The following is a 6,149-nucleotide window of genomic DNA, read 5'->3' as shown; positions in this document are numbered from 1 at the left end:
TATAGTCTGTAATGCACACTAATTGTTTTAAAAAAAATAGTTAAATTGCATCATGTCTCAAAGCACATAACATTACAATAAAAATGAACATAAACAACTTAAAGAGTACCTGTACCACCTGACTGCTGCAGTTTCATTTCGGCGTTGATAGCGTTGACATTGAAAAGCATAAATTCGAGTCACAAACTGCTCCAAGTATAACGTCACAGGTTTACAACTCTTTCAAATTACAGTAGTTTTGGCATGAACTCGTTATTTTGGTTCAGGAGGAACTGTAAAAGGTGGCTGCTGTTTCGTTTGCGGTGCTCTGTGACTGACGTCTGTCTAACTCTGCGTGATATCTGCACGAGCAGGTGCTCGGAGGTATACGTTGACAGAATGAACATTTTATGGTCCTACCCCTTCCACAGACAAGATATGTACACGTGTACATAGTGTTTCTGGAACAAATCACCTACCCTGCCTTTATATGGAAAATAATTATTTTAAATTCTAATATTATTTCACAATATTACTGTTTCTACAGTATGTTTTGATCGAATAAATGCAGCATTGGTGAGCATAAGAGTCTTTCATAAACAAAATCGTTCCAACAGTTGTGAACAGTTGTGCATCCAACTAATTTGTAAAAAGAGAAGCTTGACAGTAGTTAACTTTTGCTGGCAAGTCCACAAAACTCCTGAATATGTCAAGACCTCAGTCACATCTTTTCTTAGAACGTCTCTCTCTCTCTTAAGACAACAAACATCAAAGACTCTATCAAACGCTCTATCAACCACTGAACGGCTTACAAAGTTTCCTGTAAATATGGCAATAATGAGGTACGCTCACATGGTATAAAGGTCCAAATGCATGTGATATTGTCACAGGGCAACTTTTACATCACTAAGCAGCCCATCGCAAGATCCAGACGAGGACACATGAAATATGTCATCCATTCTGATTAGAGGAGCAACAAAACATTCATTAGCACAGTCTCAACCCATATTCAGTAGTCTATGAATCACCATATTCTGATATTTGAGTCATAACATGCATAACGTTATTGGAAGATTAGTCAACGGGAGTGTGTTCACACCTGCTGAGGTGAGATGAGATATATGACCCTCACAGCCAGCATTCATTAGTGAGAAATACTGTTTATTACCTGGCATGCCTTCACACGCATGGCTCATGTTCATGTACAGTTCATGTCCCCAGCATGTCTCTCTCTCTCTCTCTCTCTCTCTCTCTCTCTCTCTCTCTCTCTCTCTCTCTCTCTCTCTCTCTCTCTCTCTCTCTCTCTCTCTCTCTCTCTCTCTCTCTCTCTCACCTCCTTTTTAGAGAAACGAATATGTTTGTTCAAATGCCTCTCTGCACAAAAACCCTAAGTGCGTCATTGCTGGTAGACAGTCCTTTGTCCCTAAGGAGAAAAGAGAGGCAGAGAGGCAGAGAGACAGCGGTGATACAAAGAGTATTGGAGGGAAAAAGTGAAAATTAGGGTAAAAGCTAAAAGGATTTAGAAACATGAAATACAGAGAGGAAAAAAAGAGAAAGAGAGAGAGAGAGAGAGAAGCAAAGCATGGATTGAATAGAGAGGTCGAGAGATAAAGAGGTCAGACATTTGGTTTTATTATGCAACTATTATTATAGGCTACCTCCCAAAATCAGAATAAAATGTCCAAAACTCTTTTTATAAAACTCTTTGCTTTAACTCTGATTGGATGAAGCACATTCAAAGCTGCTATGAAATTCAGATGATACACTCAATTGACATATTCTGTATTAAATACCCAGTGATATCACTTTTTTCCTGTGTTGATGTATTTCACAGATCTAGGCATTTATTAGTTAGTAATGCCTAGCATTGAATATTTTCAGAATCAATTTTTTTTAAATATTTTGTTGTTACTATTTATACAATAATTATTTATAATAATAATAATCTGAATAAAATAATGATTTCAGTTTATGATTTATTTATTTAGTTAATTAATTATTAATAAAATATTACTTTTTAATTAGTAATTTTTAAGTTTAATTAATTAAGTTAATTTAAATTCAAAATAAATTAAAGAATAAATTATTATTATTATTATTATATATTAGGGTTTTTGTTGTTAATCAGAACAATAATAAATAAAATAAAAATAATATTTTCTTCTTTATTTCTTTATTTGATTATTACTTTTTTCATTTAAATGTATTTAGTTGTATTTATTTTTATATTTCAAAGTGAATTAGCCTAATGGAAATTAAAGAATAAATTAAAATAGTTAACAAATTATTACTATTATGTTTGTTGTTATGTCATATCAATAATACAATATATTTATATTTGTTTAGATTTATTTTCATCCATTCATTAATACTGATTTATTATTATTTATGTGAGCACATATTTTGTGGCCTGCCCTTTAGACAGACAAATACACATAGACAATAATAATAATTAAAAACAAATCAGAGGTATTTTCATTCATTATTAATAATAATAATAATCATTTATTATTATTTTGTGAGTGCAGATTTTGTGACCTGCCCATTAGACAGACAAATACACATGGACACAAGCACACACACTGCAGTAATTATTGTAAACAGTACAGAATGACTGACTGAGAGGCAGAGAGAGAGAATGCGGGGGTTTGCATGTGAGACAGAGAAAGAGAAAATCCACAGGATGCTATTTCTATGAAATGAATGAATTTAATATGCAGGCCACTGGGTTTGATTAAATGTGTAGGAGGTAAATAAGAGCAAAATAAATATGTCAGAGTGGACGAGTGTCTCTCAGACGCCCAGTGAGTCAACAGAAAGACGTATGAGTGGAGAGAAATGAGGTAGATGGCATATGAGCACAGTATATATTAATAGCAGACGTCACATATTGCATATAGGCCTACTGTGTGTGAAAGAGAAAGTATGAAAAATCCAAAGCTGAAATCCAAAAATCTGCATTTAAAAAAAAAAAAAAACATCACTTATGATTATAAGCTGTTTTACACACACACACACACACACACACATTTATATATATATATATATATATATATATATATATATATATATATATATATATATATATATATATATATATATATATATATATATATATATATATATATATATTTCTTTAACCCTTTGATGCGCAAGCTATGGATACCCCTTCTAATGCGCAACATGGGTCTAAAAAGACCCGTATTCATTTCCTATGTTATTTCAGTCATGGCTGAATGTTTCTTTGCTGAATCTTTAAAATATATGCATTTTATCATTTGTTATTCCAGGTATTGATTAAATATCTTGTTTTTGATTTCCACAAATCATTATGTTTATGTTTCCTTTCTTACTTTATAAACAAACACAGTTTTTGTATTTCTACATCAATTTTACATACATGGGTCTAAAATGACCCGTATTCATTTCCTATGTTATTTCAACCATGGCTTAGTGTTTCTTTGCTGAATCTTTAAAATATATGTATTTTATCATTTGTTATTCCAGGTATTGATTAAATATCTTGTTTTTGATTTCCACAAATCATTATGTTTATTTTTTCTTTCTTACTTTATAAACAAACACAGTTTTTATTTCTACATCAATTTTACATACACGGGTCTAAAATAACTGTATTCATTTCCTATGTTATTTCAGGTGGCTTTGACAGTTACAGATTTTAAAATCAAAAGGCGGGGAAAAAAGGACCCTAAACTCTTAACACATCGAACCATTTCAGCATAATGGCTTATTCAAGACTATACGGTTCTTAATAGAACTTTTAGGCCTATTACATGTAAATAAGCTTTAAAGGGGCATTTGGCAACTATTTCAACTTAATGAAACCGTTTAGAAATCATTTGGATGGTTTAATAATTGTTCTGGTGAAAATGGTGACTTTCCCTGCTCCCCCCAACGTTCCTAGGCGGAAAACCAACCTTGCAACATGGGGACTAACGTCCCAGTAAGTTGGAAACAGGAAGTCTTGTGAGAAGCGAGAACGAGCGAGAAACACAAAATGCTTTATGGCAATTCGACATAAACACACACGCCGCCCTCAATGTGTATGATGTATTACCCACCTCGGTATAGCTCCACACGATAAAGTTGGCCGGCTCCGATAATAACAAATGCTCATGAGCAGCGGTAGAAAGGGGGAGGAGGGGCTGCAAGTGAGTTTTTTTACAACATTGTTGTGAAATATACATCCCACAGCTGTAGGGGGAGCTCGTTGAGAAAACATGCGACAACAAAAGTGAAAATCAGCGAAGAAATAGCTAGAGTTGCTGAGTTCCCCTTTAAAAACCCATCTTTTTTTAGTGTAGCTAACATTAGCTAGCTAGAATAGAATATGTCGACAGCTAGCTAGCTAATAGTATTGGATATGTTTCTCTTTCTCACAAGTAATTTCTCACTAGGATTTCGTGGTCAAGTAACCATAGCCTAATATTCAAATATTATGTCCAGTTATCTTTTACAAAATATCAAATATTTTCTGTGGTTAAAATAAAATAAGACTTGCATCAAATATACAAAAGCAGCAGTGTTGAATTGTGAAATGTGTGGCAGGTGAATAGTATTATGTAATAATACCATAGTAATAGTATTTATGCAGTAAATATGTTCCTACTTGCAAATATGTGCAAATATCAAAGGTTTCTATATGGGTCATTTTTGACCCATGTATGTAAAATGTATGTAGAAATACAAAAACTCTGTTTGTATATAAAGTAAGAAAGAAAACATAAATATCAATATTTAATGAATATCTGGAATAACAAATGATAAAATGCATATATTTTAAAGATTCAGCAAAGAAACACTCAGCCATGACTGAAATAACATAGGAAATGAATACGGGTCATTTTAGACCCATGTATGTAAAATTGATGTAGAAATACAAAAACTGTGTTTGTTTATAAAGTAAGAAAGGAAACATAAACATAATGATTTGTGGAAATCAAAAACAAGATATTTAATGAATACATGGAATAACAAATGATAAAATACATATATTTTAAAGATTCAGCAAAGAAAACACTCAGCCATGACTGAAATAACATAGGAAATGAATACGGGTCATTTTACTAGAGGTCTGCTACCCGACCCGAGCCCGACGGGTCCCGAAAAATGTGCGGGTTTCGGGTCGGGTTCGGGTTAATGTTAATGAACAGCCTCGGGTTCGGGTCGGGTTCGGGTTTAACTAAGAAAAACGAAATAGGCTATATATAGTTTGCGTGCCGTGTGCTTTGCCTGCTTGCTGTGTTGTGGTGACCGGCACGCGCGAGAGAGAAAGTATAGGCTACGTCCGCAGATGTGCAATATGTGCATACAGGCTCTCTCTCTCAAATATAATGATATATGAATATAATATTTTTAATTATTTGTTTTATTTTATCATATCATTTATATCACAAAACTGTTTTGCGCATGTGCTACCGCTCTCGCGCGCTATTTCAGTCAAAATACAAACAGCCGACGACAACAAGCAAACCATGAGTCTGATAAAGCAAAAAATTACTTGGTAAGTTTTTTCTCTTACTGCTGTGCTGCCTGCTGATAGGGCCGCTGCGCCTACATGTATTTGTTTAATATGTCAAGCAATCATTAAATACAACATAGCATATTGCAAAAATGGTATTGCTGTGAGAAACAGAATGGACCTCGGGTTCGGGTCGGGTTCGGGCTTAATATGTAAATGTAATTGTCGGGTCGGGTCGGGTCGGGTCGGGTTAAATGATCGCGGGTACGGGCCGGGTTCGGGCTTCAGTTTAAAGCCCGTGCAGACCTCTATTTTAGACCCATGTATGTAAAATTGATGTAGAAATACAAAAACTGTGTTTGTTTATAAAGTAAGAAAGGAAACATAAACATAATGATTTGTGGAAATCAAAAACAAGATATTTAATGAATACATGGAATAACAAATGATAAAATACATATATTTTAAAGATTCAGCAAAGAAAACACTCAGCCATCACTGAAATAACATAGGAAATGAATACGGGTCTTTTTAGACCCATGTTGCGCATTAGAAGGGTTGTGATACAAAAACTATTTTTATTCAAAAAGTAAGAAAGTAAAAATAAAAATAAGGATTTGTGATGATCAAAAACAAGTTAATTGAGGAATACCTGGAATACTGAATGATGAAATTAATTTCTTGCAAA

The sequence above is a fragment of the Rhinichthys klamathensis genome, unplaced genomic scaffold (assembly GCF_029890125.1).
Source record: "Rhinichthys klamathensis goyatoka isolate OS25496 unplaced genomic scaffold, OSU_Roscu_1.1 h1tg000090l_1, whole genome shotgun sequence".
Classification (NCBI taxonomy): domain Eukaryota; kingdom Metazoa; phylum Chordata; class Actinopteri; order Cypriniformes; family Leuciscidae; genus Rhinichthys; species Rhinichthys klamathensis.
The sequence above is the reverse complement of the archived record's forward strand: the minus strand, read 5'-3'. Positions refer to the sequence as shown.